A 17,733-nucleotide genomic window follows, 5' to 3' on the forward strand; every position below is an offset into this window, starting at 1 on the left:
CACAAGGTAGGGGATAGGTGGTAGGGATGTCATGGGGTACATGTGGCAGAGATAGGGGAGTGAAGTTTTCACAGAACCTATCAGCCAACTGGTTAGCTATGTCCACAGGCGCAGTATATGTGGTATTACTAACTACCAGTTTGGCACAAATCTGGGCCTTTCTGTTTAGGTTATGGATGTAACTATGGTTGTCCTTATATATAAACAACAAAGACTATCAGTGAGTCCCAGCTCTACCTTCCAATAAAATTTATTTCGTTGAACAGTTCCTTCTCTAGCGCCTCGGCCAACAGCCTTTACAGAGTAAAACAGTAAAACTCATAAAACACTTGCAATATATACAAAAAACAAGTAATCAATCAATTACATAATTAAACTATCAAATCACATAGCTTAAATATATTTAAAGTCACAGTCTTAAACAAGACATTGCCAGTTACATTCTCTGTTCATTCCATGTGGATGCAAAGTCCCAAATTTCATAATCAAAATGCATTCCTTTTGTCTTAACATATTTTTTTGCCTATCAACATCATTATAATATAATGGAACATGTTCCAGAACAGACACTTTTATATTCTCAATATTTCCATGGTGTACTGAGTTAAAATGCTCAGCAATAGGACTAGTAATTTTATTATTTTTAACATCTCTAATATGTTCTTTTATCCTATCTGCTAGCATTCTTTTTGTTTCTCCAATATAGTATTTGTTACAATCACAGAATATGACATACACAACACCTTTGCTCATACATGTATATTTGCCTTTTGTATCAAAAATTTTTTGCCATTTATTTTATTCACTTCATTTACAACATGTTTACATATAGCACATTTTCCACAAGGGAATGTTCCCAAATTCTTCACAACATTTAATTCATTAGTACAAGGCTTTTTATAAATGCTGTGTATCAGAAAGTCCTGTATATTTTTCCCCTTTCTATATGATGTCATTAATTTTATATTTTTCAGTGATGTTATATCTTTTTTAATAAAATTCCAATATTCCATAATGATTTTATTACCAATCATAGAGAAGTTAGTGTACTTTGTAACAAAAAACATTCTCTCCTGTTCAGTCCCATATTTATTGCTACTTTCATAGTTATTTTGTCTAATAGTGCCCTTACTCTGTTTAAAGGCTCTATGCAAGCTATTTTCTACATCATCTGGGTTATACCCTCTAGTTTTGAATATCTCGGCCACTTTATAGGCCTCCTAAAGGCCATATCAATATCAGAATTGAGTCTTTTATTCTCAAAAAGGGATGGCTGACAACATATGGGGGATGGCAACTATCTCCCACATTTTCCAGCTTATTTCATCAAATTTTCTATGAATACTAGTATATATGGGAAAGCCATTATTGCCCCTAAGCGAAATATCCAAGAAATTAACCTGGTTTCCCTTTTGTATGTCACTAAATTTTATACCAAATCTGTTATTATTTAATTCATCAATGAAGTTATCTGATGTATCCCAATCCCCATGACAAATGAAAATTAGGTCATCAATAAATCTAAAATACCTTAGAACATTATTTTGAAAGAAAGGCAACCTATACAGGTGTTCATTTTCAAATAGCCCCATAAACAGGTTAGCATAGGCTGGTGCAAACGCTGCCCCCATAGCAGTACCTGTAACTTGTCTATAAACAGTGCCATTAAATTCAAAAATTATTTTTCAAGCAGAATTCTACCAGTTCCAGGACATAATATGTTTTAGGACTATCATTCAAAAAGAATTTTATAGCTTCCAAGCCCAAAATATGGGAAATATTGGTGTAGAGGCTCTCTACATCCACCGTAATAAAGTACATATTTTCACCCCAATATATATCTTTTATTTTCCTTAGAAAATCATATGAATCTTGTATATAAGAAGGTAACAACAGAACTTTCTTTATCAATATTTCATGTAACATGGTGCAAAGATTATAAGTAAAATATCCAAAAGCTGACACCAGGTGGTCGGTTCAGATCTTTATGAATTTTAGGTAGGCAAAAGAATTTTGCAATTTTTCTGTTCTTTACATTTATTTTTCTATTTATATCCATTTGACTTAGATAGTGTAATCTCACACCTTTCTGTAATAATTTTTCAAAATCTTTTCTGCTTGACATAGCTGATTAATGTTAGTTTTACAATATACATTGTTGTTATCTAGATGTTGCATACACATACTATAATAATCATGAGAGTTTAATATAACTAATTTTCCCCTTTGTCTGCTTGTTTAAAGACTATATTGCAGTTTTACTCAGTTGTTGCAGCTTTTCCCATTCCAATTTTGTTAGATTATAAGTATGCTTTTATTCATAAAGCTCTCTATTTCCTTTTCTAACATTGTATTCAGTAAAGATTCAAAACGTACTATATTAGAATTTTTACATGGAGGTAAAAAATAATTATTATCTTTAAGCATATGTGTATTTAATAAGTCATAAGCATTATTTTCATCTTCACTACCCGATGCACATGAATAAAACTTTCTTCACTTTCTGTTTCACTATCTGATGAAAGTAAAACATCACAGTTAGTATCTAACTCAGTTGCTTTATTTAATCTAAAGAAGTGTTCCTTTAAATGCATTTTTCGGCATAGTTGGAACAATTCAGTTTTAACCTCATACTTTTGGGTAAGCATGTGGGGACAAATTTTAAACCCTTCTCTAAAACAGACATTTCTATCTTGTCTAGTTTATAACTGGACAAGTTAACAACATAATTACTATGTAAGTTATGTCCATCTACCTTTCTTATGTTGTCCATCGCCCGAGTCTCTCTGGCGTTCTGGATTGTTCCAGCCCCTTTTCCTGGTATTGGTATAATGTCCATTCGATTCTGAGTAGGTTTTATGAAATGCTTCTGGGTTTGCTGCAACTGGCAGTCTAGGAAAAGTTTCTCTGTCATCTTCTTCCCATGAAGACGCTCCACTTTCACCAGACAGGAAGTTCTTACTGGCATATTTTTCTGAAGCAGGATTTCCTTTTGAAAAGAGACACTCTTTCTCCTGTTTCTTTGATAGCTAGGAAATACAAACGCCCTCTTGTGGTCATAGTCTCTAATGTCTCTAGTCAGTTTAGATTTTTCTTTCTACCAGATCTTTTTCATAACTATTTAATTTGGTGTTAATGCCTGAGAGGAAATTCTCTAATGTAGAATTTGATGTAATATTTACCAGTTGTTCACAAACTTGTTTGGTTTCAACTACAAGTTTGTCTTTTTTCATATTGTCTCTTTCAATTAAAATTGACACCCATTCTAAACTGCACCGATGTGCAGCTGCTATCCATCGTTCATAAAATTTAACTTCTACTTCATTAGTAAGGTCAAATGGTGTTGATGGATTCTTAATAGACCTTAACCCTCTAGGATAGTCTTTGTTGTTTATATATATACATCTTGCTTGCTGTTGTTTTAATATGGTTGTCCTTAGTTGAGGAAGCTAATTTGGATTCATAGTTTGCTTTGTAGGACTTCACAAGAAGTCTTATTTGCTTGTTTCACCTGAGGAGGGAGTATTTCCAGGTTAGGACTCACTCCCTCTTAGTCTTTGACAGCAATTTCTTCCTCTTGTTGTAAAGCCTGTAAATGGCAGTTGTCCACCAGGCAGGTTTGTTCTTCCTTGAGGAGCTTGTTTTGGTCCTATCCGGTATGGCCTAGTTAAAGATGTTATACAGGTGTTTGTATAAAGCATTGGTGTAGAACTCAGCATAGTTGTGAGTTCCATCTGAGGGAGGAGGTGCAGTGAAGCTATGTATCCCATCCTGTAAGAGGAAGAGGAAGACTTGAGTGCATGTGTGATATGGTGGATCCTGGCACCCGACAGACAGCTGACCATGTACTTTTCCTTACCTATCCTGGTGAGAGGGACATCTGTGTGTCTCACAGTGTAATCATCCATGAATAATATGTTTGGTTTTGTGTTTTGCCTTAAGGGCTTGACAGGTAAGACACTGGTGCATGAGCTGTTATGTGTATTGTGTACTGCAGAGGAAGTGTTATGTGTAGCGTGCTTGTGTTTGTGTTTGTCACGTCTCTGGTGATTAGGTATATTTCTGGTGAGGACCTCTGCATATGTAAGTATGTGTGATGTGGGTTTGGGTGGAGTAAGAGATGAGGTGTGCATCCCAACAGTCAGCTCATTATCATATGTACTGACTGGTGTGTGAGACAACATAGATTCAAGGTTCTTAATATAGTTGCATCTCTCACATGTTGCGTTTGTGTGGACTAGGAGTAGAAGGTTGTCGGTGAACATGAGGCAGTTGCTACACTACCTCAGGAAGCCCATGTGGACCAAGCTGGCTGGAGAAACTATGGGGAATTGTCCATCCATAGTGTTAGTTAAAGGTATATTTTCAGGAAAAGAGGTCACACTTAGGAATCGCTAGTGGGTGAAAGGTGTGTTGTTACCACTGAGGCTAGGCTTTGTGTTCCACCTGACTGAGCAACAAGGCCAGGAAAAACCTCTGGAGGACGACAAGCAAAGTGCTAAGGGAAAATTTAATAAGCAAAATGTTTGCATCTATAACCACCACTGTGCAGCAGTGTGCAATGGTGCACTACATGCAAACAAGCACAAACGTGGGGCTTAAATAAAACAAGAAATAACCCTTTTAACTCAAACTAGGCAATGAGGATGCTCCCTCTTAGCTCTAGTCCAATCACCCTTGATTAGATGGGACACAGACTGCACTCTCCTCCCACAAGAGTGCAGAAGGGCCTTCACCAACAAAGATGGCTTGAATTTGATGCTCAGAAGTTACAAAACAGATCCAGAAACAGCAAACCTGGTAATGGGCTATGCTACAGCTGAACTAGTGTAGTATACAGTAAAATGTGGCAAAAAACAGTTCAGACAGAAGAATGCAAATACAAATTAAAAGTGCAATATAAGGACAAAAACTGGCACTTATAGTTATTTGGAAGCAATGGATGCCTCAGATCTTTCAGTATCTCAATGAAGAGCTAGTTTTAGTGCTCAGGTGATGCAAAACTGTCTAGATTCAGCAACTCATTCTGGCCTGTGCTATAAAATGCAGAAGTACTAGAAATTCAAAGTGCATAAAATCACAGTCACAACAGCAAAAAACAATTTAAATAAAGAAGCAATTCACCAGCAGTTCCCAGCTTAGAAGGGTGTAGGCCACACTTGCCTGCCTCAAGAGTCTAGACCACAAACCTTCCTAATGTAAAACAACTGGTTTTGGAGCCCAAGTGCTTAAGTCAGAACTAAGACACTTCAGAATTACATCACATTGTGCTTTTGAAGAGCATATATGTGATCCTCAGAACTGCATAAATTCAAGTACAATTGAAGAAAAATATATAAGAAGTCTAGAACTGCTGTACCTCAGATAATTCCTTTTACCTAACATGAAGCAGTCTTGGAGTAAGTATATGCAAGTTGTGGAAGTGCGTGGTATGTAGCCTGCTTCTTCAAGGTTAGAGGAGGCTTGTTTCCCTACAAAATTACTTTTTAGGTGTATAGGTGTAACACTTGCCTGGGTATGTAATAAACTCTGTGTAGGCTTAGTGCAAAGCCTACATGGGGTTTATGTGACTGCACAGCGAGCAGGAGCACTAATTACATATTCATGCCATGCACCTCGTTTAAACATAAAGAAGCTCAGTTTCTTGGCCAGCAACAGTGTTTTCAGCCAGTAAATTGTGTAAAGCAACACGGACACCAGCAGACATGTAAACATGTTTACTTACGGGCAAATAAGGTCTAAGGGATTACAAGGAATGTCATAATGATTACCAGGGCTATTAATAAAGCAATGTATATAGTTTCAACACGTTACATGAAAGTGCATACAGTGCAGAGTATTGTGGAAACCTGTTTTGAGCCTACCAAATAAAAGTAATAAATAGTCAGTGGAAGTGAGTGTAATGAAAAGGGGCATGCAGATGAAATGCAGGAATGAACACAGTGGAAGAGGACAGGTGAAACATGGTAATGTGCAGCAGATAAGGGCATGTCAATGAAGACAGTTGTAACATGAACTCTAATCACATATCAACATGGAAGTATGGACTGCAATTATGATTTTTCAGCAATCTATGAGAGGAATGAAGCACACTTTCATCAAACGTTAACATCTGCTGAAGGTGTTAGGAGGGGCACTGGTATACCCTTATTTGATATTATGAGCAATCATTGCTAGTTGACAGGTGGGCATGGCATATATATGGCACAATACATACTGTCACAAATGTAACCCCATGCCATCAATGTTGTTAATCAGCTGTATATGTATTGCGTGCATCACAGGAACACATATTACACGTGCATCTTGTATAACACCTTGATGGAGGTTTTGAACCATCAAACACTAATGTTTATGCAATAAAAATAATACTTAGGTATGGCCAATAAGATGTAGCACACTTGAATAACTCATTCCTGGAAGATGTGTTGTGAAGGACATGAAAAAGGGTGCATTGTACTCAGTTATTGGTGTGATGAGGGAGGAGAACTATGGAACTATAATGCTCTTTGATGTGGATGTCCCTCACATACTCAGGAGTTATGTTACATACAAGGGAGTAGTTGCCACTGTGGGCACATGCTGGTGGATGTTCCACATACCATCTACCTGAGTACACAGGTCACATACCACTTTGTCTGCTCACAGCGGTGTACTGTCTACATTATCATTAGTTGTGTGTTTGTTTTTATAACAACAAATGCCCCATAATTTTTGTTCATCCCCTGTTTCTCCATGGCTGGGGTAGCAATCCTTTGTTTGTGTTGGTACTGTCTGTATTAAACTAATATCACACTTGGATTCAATGAGTGTCTGCAATCTGCAGTCCTCCAGAAAGTTATTTGGACAAAGGATGTGTTTGTCATTCTTGATGTCTGTGACTTAAATAATGAACAGAAAAGGCCCTAGCACAGAGCCCTGAGGTATGGACCTGATCATTGAACTCTAGATATAGGTCACTTCATACACTTCAACATATTCATCAGTCAAGTATGTGATCTAGTGGTTTCCCCACTTGGTGATATAGGTGTTTATGGCCACTTGTGACAGTGTCTCAGTAATAGCTCAGTGTGGATTTGTGTCAGCTTTGGCCAGGTCATGTTACGCAGGATGATAGTGTTGTCATCATGCATGCCTTTGTTGACCTTCTTGAGTACAACTAACAGATGTAACAGGCATGATGTAGCCTGAACAGATCACACATGTCTTTTGCACATGGGATATTACTTGTGTCCTTTTAGAAAAGGTCCATGATGACTTGCTGGTCTACCTCACAGATGAGGAGCGTTAGTATGTATCTATACATACATGCATCAGATGATGTCCCCCTCCCAGTGATAAGGATGCATGCTGATGCACCCTCTTCTGTGGGAAAATATTCCATCTGGAGGTTAGGTCCATGTTTGAGTCAAGCTATAGGAAATCTGTGATGATGTCAGGGCCCCTTGGTTCTGTGTTATTAGCCATCGAGAGTGTGCAGATGAGATGCCCTCCTTAGAATAGAAACTGAGTAATGTTTGCATGCATACTGTGGCTGTGGTGACAAGGGGTGACATGTGAGACAAATTGTCAGCTAGTGATTTGTTTATTTCCTCCTTTTGGGTATGTCTGGTGGTATCCAAATGCAGATTGGTGCTTAGCTGTGTATTTCACTTAACATTTCAAATTTATTGGAATAAATTATATGTGAAAAAACCTACAAATTCAACATTTATCATTCATCACATTCCACACATTGGTACTATGCACACAATTATACAACTGTAGCAATGCCATGTACTTACATCAATCATACAACATCTGCTTATATGTTTTTCATGGGCATGTTGTGTTTGAGCAGCCTGATACTATATCAGGACATGTTAGAGATCAGTTGTTTGTGGCTCATGCACAACATCTCCTGACACAAATGCTAATAGTCACACAGTGGTGCTGCTGACCACCTCAATAATCCTTGAGTATAGCAACACAACTACACATACAATGAATTACAAAAGGATGCAATTGATTAAAACATGATACATTGCTTGTGTATATCACAGTATAACAACATATGTATGAGGCAAAATTTATGTGACCATGTAATCAATATGAATTTATGATGTCTGTCATAGAGCATTTAGTGATGGTATATAGACACATACATGGCATACAGCAAGTGTCACTGTGATGATGGAATATAAACTGTGAAGATGGGTGATCTGATCTACTACATGACATGTCCTAATATGCCAGCTATGTACATACACGCATATCATACTATGTAAGCAACTCTCTGGGGCATATTACTATAGCTGTTAGAGAAGGAGCATGTGATGCAATGGCAGCATTGGCCATCAATACATTAGCTCACATCATAGACTCTAATACCCTCTTGTAGCCATACTGTACATCCACACCTCAATATAGCACATGTTAATGACAGAAGCATTGGCATGTCGACTGTTTATAGGGTCATAGTACATTATTAAGCTAATGGCTAATATCACATTAAATCCTAGCCATCATTATATAATGTAAATAAAAATCCCTATATCTATATTATGGAAGATAGTAAGACTATTGTGCATATGTGCATATTTGTTGGATTGCATTGCATTCTGACACTGTTAATATGGGACATGTGCACCATACCATGACAGAATTAGAAATCACACATCCAGTGGTGTGGACATGGCTTACAGAGGCTCATTGGAGGATTCTGCTTAATGATGTATGTATGCATATTTGACATGAGGACATCCTCCACTCCTCTGCAGGAAGGATGTTATATGGCCAGAGGAAAAAGGAGGATGCATGGGGCTATGTGAAACTTACCCCAAGTGGTAGTGAAATGAAGAGCTATTTCAAAGGTCATATAATGACCATAATTTACCACCAGCACACACACAGCAGTAGGCTGGGCCTGATTACAACATTACACCAGTGTAAGTATAGAAGATGTATGCCATGCAATGTTATAGTAGCCACATCATATATGTCTGACTGTAACACTGGCACATTGATCTTTATGGAATATGATAGCATTATTGCATGCTGAGGAGAAAATGTTGGGAAGAGAGTAGGGCATGGATATGAAGTGACATCCCTGAATAAAATTGTCTTAAAATTGATAGTTGTATGTATAGACACACAAGTTGCCTGCTTTCAGATTATAACATCTATATGTGTAGTTAAAGTAGCAGTTAATGCTACTGCCACAACACAGGTTTGTCTTGAATACTGTCAGAGTGCATGTTACACAGAATGACATAATCATCATATGCTACAACAAGATACTTGGAGGCTGGTTGGACATAACTGTGGACTCACATATCATTCTAAAATTGTCACCATAGTGATGACTGAATGTGCACACAGTTGACTGCAGTGAGAATGGAACCCCTGCATAATTATTTACAAAGCACAGTACATAATGCAAGCAGCACAGCACAAGTTTTACTTTTATAGTGTCAGAGAATACTTTATAGCTGATGACATCAGCAGAGTCTGGTGAGAAGAAGATATTCATAGCAGTGCCCCACATGCTGGTCTCTTGAATGTCAGCCAAGTGAACACACATACACCAACTGACCACAGTGAGAACAGAACCTCTATCTATCTAAGTATGCTGACTAGAGAATTCAGCCTTTAACACAAGCACCACAGCACAAGTCTGACTTAAAGAGTGTCAAACACTTTATAAGCAATGACATTAACAGTGTCTGGTGAGCAGTGTCTGGTGAGTAGAGGATGGCAATAACAGTGTCCCAACATGCAGTTGAAAATGGGCTCTTGAATGTCAACCAATTGAACAAATGCACACCATATGACTGCAGTGAAAACAGAAACCCTACCTAAGTACAATGACTAGAGAGCTCAGTACTTAACTCACACACCATGGCACAAGTCTGACTGCTACAGTGCGGTAGGATAATGTATAATGGATGATATCATCATTGGACGTTTGAGAGAAGAGGGAGGGAGGATGGCATAATGGTTAAGGTGTTTACCTTACAGACACAAGGTGCAGGGTTTGATTCTCACATGAGGTAATTGGCTAGGCTTGAAATGGCCCACAAGGGTAGTTAGCCTAGTACTAATCTATGAACCTATGAATCTATGAATCTATAAGATAATGTGAGGCCTGAATTAAATGGATGTGTAAGCATGTACACCTGTCAAAACATTGGAACTCCATGGGATTGTACTGATGACTGAATGATACACAGTTATGCTCTCTGACTAGACAGACACATACCAGTTAACTACAGTGAGATTATTGCCTCTACCTAACCAGGTACAGCAGCTAGAGAAGTCAGTACTTAATACAAGCGCCATGGCACAAGTCTGACCTTTACAATGCTGCAGGACAATTTATAGTGGATGACATTATCAGTGGCTGTTTAAAAGATACGTTGGGACACCTGTATAAAATGGATGGCTAGCAATGTAGGACTGTCAAGATATTAAAGACGTGCATGTTACAAATTGATGAGTATGCAAAGTGTAATCTTTGCTGTTGTTTCCATTGTGCAAGTACACTTTAAGACACAGCTTTACAAACTATATGCAAAGAGATGCCCATATTACTACAAGTATTGGACAATCTGAATGTATATTGTCAGTATAAATATGTACATGGTATATAAGAAAGCATTTTTTATTCATTTCTGTGTGTAGTTGATACATTGGGTCTATATTACATTGACGAACGCTTAAATGTTCGAATCTCTAAAGGTTAACCATTAGAGATGAACAGTTAAGTGTTCAAAAATGTAATAAAATGAAAAGAAAGTAACATGAAAGGATTTTAGCAGGGGGCAAGCCCCCCTGCACCCCCCACACCCCCGTTATTTAAATATACCAACTCCAAGATCACACTTCAGTGCACTACAGTGCAGAAATGGGAAATTTCCCATTCCCTACACTGTAGTGTGATCTTGGAGTTGGTATATTTAAGTAGCGGGGAGTGTGGGGTGCAGGGGGCTTGCACCCCTGCTTACACCCTTTAGTTTTTTTTTCTTTACTTTTATTTATTTTCTTTTAATTTTTAAAGATATTCGAACACTTAACCGTTCGATCTCTAAAGGTTGACCTTTAGAGATTCGAACATTTAAGCATTCTTTTATCTAATATAGACCCGGTATATTTGGGAACAAGTACTGACAGACCAAGTTTCAAGTGCATGGGTTCGGGTACCACATTGCTACAGTGTAAATATGTGTTCTTTTCATAAAAAGTGCTTCCCTTTGGTTGTGTTTTTACATGTACTTTCATATGATGAAGACTAAATGGACAGTAAACATAAGTAATACATGCTAATATGCACTTTCCATAGTGCACCACTGAGTAGTGGGTTTACATGATTGATAGCAAAGTGTTTGTGCATGTGAGATACAGATTCATACTGCTTTCCTGTTTGCGCATAGTTAAGCGGTGGCCAAATATGAATCTCTGTTTCACTTATAAAATTATGCGAGTTCTATTGATTTGCCTACCTCCATGCAAGCACATTCATTGGATAGGCATGGCAGTCAGCACTGTGGATAGTACTGAGTGTAAGAAACATATATGTTGCTTAGCTGACTCTGTGGCAACAGTTGTAAGTGCATTGAGATATATCTTTTTGAGCCTAGATGATACAGGGTTAGAATCCAGATGTAGCCAATAGTTTTAAACATGTATTTATAATGCAATGAAATAATTCTTAAATCTAGTGTAACTGTGTGTTTCCTTAATGCAGCAGTTTAAGCAGCATTGTGTGGAAGTAACCACAGCACTGAAGAGCTGCTCACCATCACTTTGTGTTGGAGCTCGATGCCAAACTCCGTGCAAACACAGAAGACAAAAAGTGAAGGGCTTCATTGGGTTGTTTTTACTTATGTGTGTGTTGTGTGATTCTATTTTTTTAACCAGATTAAAGCTGTTAAAATGGGGTAGATAGGAAAGTAGTGAAATGGGGGCAAGCAGGAGGAAGAACAAAGAGAAAGCCATAGAGGAATGTGGAGGAGGGAGGTTGGTAAGAACCATAGCTATCCACTTCTTCAACAGTGCAAAATGAAAATATTTATAGAATATTAGCCTCAACAAAGAGGGGTAACAACAATACAATCAATGTTGTACAGCCAATTGGACTGAATCAAGTATGTCAAAAAGATATCTATGCAAAATGAAGAACTATGTACGGGATGATATTTTTTTTGTGGAACAGGTAGGTGCCCATTATTTTTTTTTTCGGTAAGAAAGAAATGCTGGGTAAGTGAGGTAGGTCTTTCTGGGTTAGGTAAGTAGGGTAGGTGAGTAAGTGGATGCAAACAGGATAAACAATACAAGGCACAAGCACAGTGATGGACACAGCAGTTTGGGGAACGCCATGACTTTGTATAAAGAGGGGCATTAAATGCTAATGCAACATGGGGTCAGTGAGAATCTAGTCCTCACCTGCAGAACTGTCATCACTGTCCTCTTACTCTGCTGGCTGTTGGAGTGCTTGATGACATTTTCTATGGACAATAATAGAGAGCATTCTTTCCATCTGGCAAAAGCATGCAGCAGTGGTGCTATGCACAACATATGCACAAAGCCTGTTAACTCTTGCTGGGTTACAAAATCTCCACCTTGGCCACTACTTCCAAATGGTACCACAGGAGTCTATATCAGAACAATGAAAACTAGTAATAGCGAATGACCTAAAGGTCGAAAATGCCGGACCTCGAACTCGCTATTGTGGTGGCTGCACCCCCCCACACTACTCTCTAAATATATATACCAACTCCGAGATCACACTACAGTGAGGAAAGGGCAAATATTCTGATCTTCACTATACTGCGATCTCACAAAAAGCATATTGAGGTCCTGCATTTTTGACCTTTAGGTCATTTGCTATTTTTACTTTTTGGTGTTCTGATAGAAACCTGTACCACAGCACTAGGTGCCAGGGGAACGCTACCTGTGTAGGATTCAGGTAGTAAAGGGGCAGCAGAGGCACTACTGTCAGGTTGGGTCTCAGTTGTGCTGGACATCGGTGCAAGAACCGGTTGAGTGGGGGCAGCATGAGCCACAATGCTTGGCCTACTTCCCTGTGCTGTAAAGCATTTTGTGAGTTGTCAGAAATGGAAGACATGAAAACATTGTGGCCACACAATTAAGAATGAAAAAGAGAAGAGGGTTGGGGTAAGAGATAAAAAAAGTGATAATTAGTACCATCATATATGTCATACAATGAATTTCTATAACATAAAGAATTTATTTCTACTTTTACATTTAAGTATACGTCTTAACAGCTGCAAGCTGTAAGTGATCCTTGCTCAAAGCAATCCTTACAATGTGCATATATTGCACATATGCTTGGTTAAATTATACAGTTTAAGTTAACGGCAGGTAATTTATGCCACATCTGTTGAAATTATTATGTGATATTTTTAAATTATTTACTATATATTTGTTACTTGTGGTATTTGAACCCACAACATCTGACTACAGTATTAAAACTGACTTTTACAGTTGGCTTGTGCTACAGACGCATGCATGATTGGTTTTACAGTTAGGATATGCATGTTTAATTTGCTACTACTGTATAGAATAGCAATACTTTAGATAAAATAATAGTTATGTTGTGCTGCATGCATACCCCTTGCTTCCCTCAGTCTTTCCAAATGCTCAGCATGGACCTCCCTTTTCATCACTATATCCTGGTCAGCTGTTGAATAAAAAGAAGAGAACAAGAGAAGAGCATTATCCATGCCAGTCTTGCCTATATGCAGCTGTATATCTAGTTTAAATACTTTATCTGTATACTTACACAACTGCAGGATGTCAGCAGTCCTAAACTCAGCAAGCCATTGGTTGTGCTTATCCTGCTTGCTCCTTTTGAGGTCATTAAAATGGTGCCTGCCCTCTTCTTCTGTGCATGGAATGCCAGCTGCCTTGGAGACAGCCTTGGCCAAACTATTTCATGCCTCAGACTTGCACTGGGAGCTGATGTAATCCCTTGCAAAAGCCTTCAGCTGTAATGCTTTGCAAGTAGGTTAATAAAGATTCTGGACTCCTCAACACCGCACCTTGTGCCCTAAATTGTGCACCTTCCCTTCTACCTCCAGACATGTCCATTCAGAGAAAACAGCAACAGATAATAGTGCTTTCCTGCCAAATCATGTTATCACATTTACTACTATGGTGAAAATCAAAAAAATGATGCCAACCAAATCTGTGCAACATTAAGTGGAGAGCAAAAGTGTCAAACAAAGAGGAAAGCTGTTTTTGAAATAAGAAGGGTATTAAGACACTTGGCATTAGTTTATGGGGTGACTGCTACTGTAGCTGTGTGTTGACTCAACTTTGCAGACATGTATTGGGGGAATACATTTTATGACCTGACACTTTTTTGTGTGTCTTTACATACTGATAGAATAAATTTGTACAATGTGGCATTCAAACCTATGCATTACAGACAAAACATATTCTTCATCATAGGTGACTTTTCATTCTTGTCAGAGAAGAAGTACTTGTTGGACATGCTCATGAATTATATATAAATACACAAGCCAGAGTGAGGTGTTAACCATATATGTGTGTGACCTTACAAGGTTCTGGTTTATACATTCATGTGTGTTTGGCACTCATTCAGGTCTGAAGGCCATCCAAGGCACGAGAAGACAATTATAATTACAGAATTAGAATATTCAGTATACCCACTATCACACATATAATTCATATGAGCTCCACTGGAATATATTGTTATTTATAATTATGTTTAATTTAGTTTTGTATTTGTTTTTTAAATTTGAGTGGAAAACATTAATACAATTGTGACTGTGCTACATTAAAACGTTGTCTCACATGCATTGTGAGCATTAACTTATACCAGTTGCCACAGGGAAGGTTGGACTACAAGTGTATGTTTTACAGTCATTACTGTGCACAGTGCCCATTGCAACTGAGACCTTGTTTGTCAGAGCTGCTCATTGCTGATATATATATATATATATATATATATATTAAAGAGTTGAGTATTTAAACGTGTTAAACATGTGTGTGCATGATGTGATACTTCAGAAAATAAATGTGTAATTGTAGAAGCATAATTTTACTGATGCCCACAGTTACACATTTGATATTTACACACACACATATATATATATATATATATATATATATATATATATATATATATATATATATACACACACACACACACACACACACACACATATATATATATGTGTATATATATATATATATATATATATATATATATATATATATATACTGTCTATATGTATATATATATATATATATATATATATATATATATATATATATATATATATATATATATATATATATATATATATATATATATATATACACATACACACATATACACATATGTATATGTATCTATATATATATATATATATATATATATATATACTGTCTATATATATATATATATATATATATATATTTATACATACACACATATACACATATGTATATCTATCTATCTATATATATATATTTATACATACACACATATACACATATGTATATATATATATCTATATATATATCTATATATATATATATATATATATATATATATATATATATATATATATACAGAGAGAGAGAGAGAGAGAGAAAGATATAAGATATCCCGTGTATGCTCAATGCACCTGCTATAGGTTCATAGGTTCATAGGTAGGTACTAGGCTATCGGCCCAAGGGCCTACATAAGCCTAGCCAACAAGGAAGGTTCCCTGGCTTATGCCACCCAAGAAAGTTATTATACTGTGCCACTGTCAAGCAGAGACACAGAAGTGAACCCCGGGGTGTATTTCCTATTTCCCATCCACTCATCAAGATTTTTCTTGAAGAGTGCTAATGAAGAACTTTGCTTGACATAGATGGGTAGCCTGTTCCAGAGTATGTGAAGTCTCTGGGATAGGAATCTATCCCTCCAGCATGTCCTGTTTATTGTGGTGACAAGGTTTAGGTCCCTAGAGTGTAGCTCAGAGGGATTGGGATTTCTTTAGGTGTAGCATGTCTAGCAGTTCTGGGTTTGACATAGCTTTATATGTTAGACAGAGATCACCTATGAGTAGGCGATATGCTACGGAGTAAAGCTGGAGTTTTTTGAGGCGGTCAGTGTAGGACATTTGTTTGAGTCCAGTAATCCTCTTTGTGAGGTACTTCTGCGGCCATTCCAGCTGCTGCAGATGTCTTGTGAGGTACATTCCAAAAGGGGCGTTGTACTCTATAGTGGGTCTAATGAGTGTCGAGTAGAGGGGACCAATTACCTCTTTTTTCCTGGATGGGAACTCTTTTATAATGAGGTGTGCCACATAGAATGACTTCCTGACTACTGTTGCGATGTGACTATCAAAGGAGAGACTACTGTCCACCTGGGTCCCAAGGTTTCTTATCAAGCATTCAGTGTTAAGTAGATTGCTGCCTATGTGGTATTTCATGGGTAGAGAGTTTTTACCAGAGGGGCTGACACTGCACATTTTGGCATTGAGCTTGAGGCCATGGCTCTGACACCAGGCATCTGTCTCAGAGAGGCCCTTCTGTAGGATGTTCACATCATTTGGGGACTTGACTATGGCTCCTAGTTTGCAGTCATCTGTAAACTTCATTAGCCAGACTAGTTTGCAGTCATCTGTGAACTTCATTAGCCAGAGGCCTTCTGTGTTAGCCTGTACTTCAGAGAAGTAGATACCAAACAGGAGCGGTCCCAGGACGGAACCCTGTGGTACTCCACTTGTCACTGGTTTGAGGTCAGATTTGGAATCTGCAACTTTTACAGTGTGGGTTCTGTCAGTGAGCCAGTTGTCAACCCATCTTGTGACGTAGGGATTTATGCCTAGTTTATTGAGTTTAGCTATAATTCCAGAATGGGGGATGGAGTCGAAAGCCTTGGCGAGGTCTAGATAGGCTGTGTGAACCACCTTACCCTCATCTACAGCTTTGGTGACTGCCTCAAAGAAGTCTATCAGTTTCAGGAGGCATGATCTGCCTTTCACAAACCCGAACTGGGTGGGATCTAGAGTTTGGAGGTTACCAATGTCTTTGTTTATGAGTTCCATGATGATACGTTCCATGGCTTTGCAGACCAGGCTCGTCAGGCTAATAGGTCTATAGTTACTGAGATCAGTGGTGGCTCCCCCTTTGTGGAGTGGGATAACTGTTGCTGTGTGCCATTCAGTGGGCACAAAGCATGATGCAAGTCTATTATTGAACATGGTGCTTAAGTGGGGAGCCAGTTCATTCTGAATTTTGTGTAAAACGCAGCCTGAGATGTTGTCCGGTCCCATGGATGCTGTTTTTGGCTTTAGAGAGTGCAGCTTTCACCTGAGTAGTTGTGATTACAGGGACTCTGCATTCTTCCTGTATAGATATGGGCCCTTTAGGGGGTGGGGGGGGTAAAGTTAGCACTGAACCTATCTGTCAGGATGTTGGCAATATCAGTTGGTTCTGTAATTTTCGTGCCTTTGTGCTGTAACTTAGAGCAGATCTGGGTGTTGTCATTGAGATTCTTGACATAGCTATAGATTGCTTTGTGGTTGTCCTTGGAATTAGTGGTGATTTTATTTTCGTAGCTAGCTGTGGAGGATCTTATAAGGGATCTCAGCTTCTTACTGAGGCTGACCAGGGAGCTCCTCCACTCATGGGATTTTACTCTCTTTTGCAACAGTTTCTTCCTTCTGTTGTACAGTTTGTTTATGGTAGGGGACCATCAGATTGGCT

The sequence above is a fragment of the Protopterus annectens genome, chromosome 4.part1 (assembly GCF_019279795.1).
Source record: "Protopterus annectens isolate FY-2018-M chromosome 4.part1, PAN1.0, whole genome shotgun sequence".
NCBI lineage: Eukaryota > Metazoa > Chordata > Ceratodontiformes > Protopteridae > Protopterus > Protopterus annectens.